The sequence below is a fragment of the Palaemon carinicauda genome, chromosome 11, assembly GCF_036898095.1.
Source record: "Palaemon carinicauda isolate YSFRI2023 chromosome 11, ASM3689809v2, whole genome shotgun sequence".
NCBI classification, from domain to species: Eukaryota; Metazoa; Arthropoda; class Malacostraca; order Decapoda; family Palaemonidae; genus Palaemon; species Palaemon carinicauda.
In genome coordinates, this window is record NC_090735.1 from 77,196,167 (window position 1) to 77,198,153 (window position 1,987).

The following is a 1,987-nucleotide window of genomic DNA, read 5'->3' on the forward strand; positions in this document are numbered from 1 at the left end:
GGAAGCTTCTCATTGCTTCTGGTTTTCCGAGGGTTTACCACCTCGGCTGCTTGCTCCCCGTCCTCCTCTCCCTCTGGAGGGATGTTAAGAGGAGTCTCTGCCGGTGCCTCTACCTTTGGCACGAAAGGTAGTCGATTGCCTTTCATAGGCTGGCGTGAAGGCTGGTGACTGAGCCACCACCGGCTGGGGTACCAACTGAAAAGTTTGTTGGGGCTGAGCCACCAACTGGGGAGCAGTGGGTGCCGGAAACTGGCGCTTAGCCTGACGCTGCTGAGGTCTGGGCTTGTTGGTCTTCTTCTTAGGTTGGGGCCCTCATCCTGAGGAGATTTCCTCTTCTTCATCATGTCCCACTTATGGGGAAGGTTCTGGTTCACCGTGGCGGCTCTGTCGACGATCTCTTTCACGAGGTCGTTGGGGAAGAAATATTTCCTTCAGATGTTGGAGGAAATCAGCTTCCGGGATTCGTGTTTGACGGTGGCATCTGCAAACACACTCTCTGCATGCTCTCCGGGCCCTGATGAAGCTATAGAAGTCCTTCGTCAGGGTGGCAAGTTGGGTCTTAGCCAAGACCAGCATGTCTCTCTTTCGTGTCCTGCTCCCGATGCAGAAGGTATTCGGAGAGCTTGGGGAGGTTCTCATTGAACTGCCGTCCAGCGATGTCAGCCTCCAACTTTCCACAGAGAAAGTCAACTGGAAATCTTTCCAGTTCTTGTCGTCGTGAGGGAGGGCGAGGGAGAGGGGCCTACATTCCTCTAATGTAGGGCAGAGTTTCCCTTCCTCCACTGCCTTCAACACTGCCAACAGGGATTTCTCTGCGAAGGGGAAGACCATGGTGGCAGGAGCAAGAAAAGACGGGTGTTTCTTGCTTAGGGCCGGCACCTTGGAGTTGGTGTAGCCCTTACTCTTCAGGCAGCCGGCTAGAAGAGATTGACCCTTTGCGTGGTCGAAGACGATGACCTCCTTAGGCTCGGTTTCCTCCTTGGAAACTGGCTTGGACTTGAGACGGATGTAACAGTCCGGATAAGCCTCAAAGCTAGGCGAAAACTCCACCTCTTCAAGGGGAATGGCGCTGAACTTATCATTAACGAAGATACGTCCACTCGTGATCGGCATGTGTTCTGCATGCCTCCATGGGTTCGTCACTGAGCATGGGGGAAGATCTTTCACGGTGATCTTCCTCGGGGTTTGTTTCGACAAGCGTAGGATTTCCCTCTTGAAATCCTCGTCCCTCTGGCGAATCCTCTTATCCAGGATCGCCACCAAGGCTTGGAGGTTACCCACGGGGGTGTCCACTCTTGCAGGTGTAGGAGTGGAGGAGATAGAAGGGACGGGCTTCGAAACAGCAACGGAAGTGATAGAGGGGGCAGGGGCGCCTTCATCCTCAGAGTCAGGAGCCTCCCTAGGCTCCTCTTCTTCTCGACCCTCGGCCATCAGGGTCCTTTCGGTGGTGTCCGACACTTCCAACATCCATTCCCACCTCGTCAAGATGGAAGTCTTGAAGTGTGTCAGATACGTCCGGTTCGACCGTCAGTTGGACACAGGGGATCTCCGGTTTGGGGATGACAGCATCCGCAGATGCTTTGGGGAAGAGCAGAGCTCTCATATTCTCATTAGGGAGATAGGGCCCCGTGGCGTTCTTCTGGAAACCACGCACCTATTTGCGTAGTTTCTCGCGAGCGGTGTCCCTGGCCTCCGCAGACGGGGGGGCCTCAAATGCCTCGTTGAGCAGGTCCTTGCAGATGGTGCAGGCCTGCGGGTCCTAATAACGGAGAGTTACTGGGTAAACGGAAAAAACTGGCGTGGGTTCGGCATGCCAGGTGGCCATAGAAGTCTGGGCACTGAACGCTGCAGAAGGCGCTCTCACACCGGATGTACTCCTCCTGTAAAGAAGAATGGGGTACACGAGTCTACAGAAGTCTATATCATTGACTTAAAGTAATCTTAGAATAGTCTTAAATTAATTTCAATTACAATATAAGATTCCTTT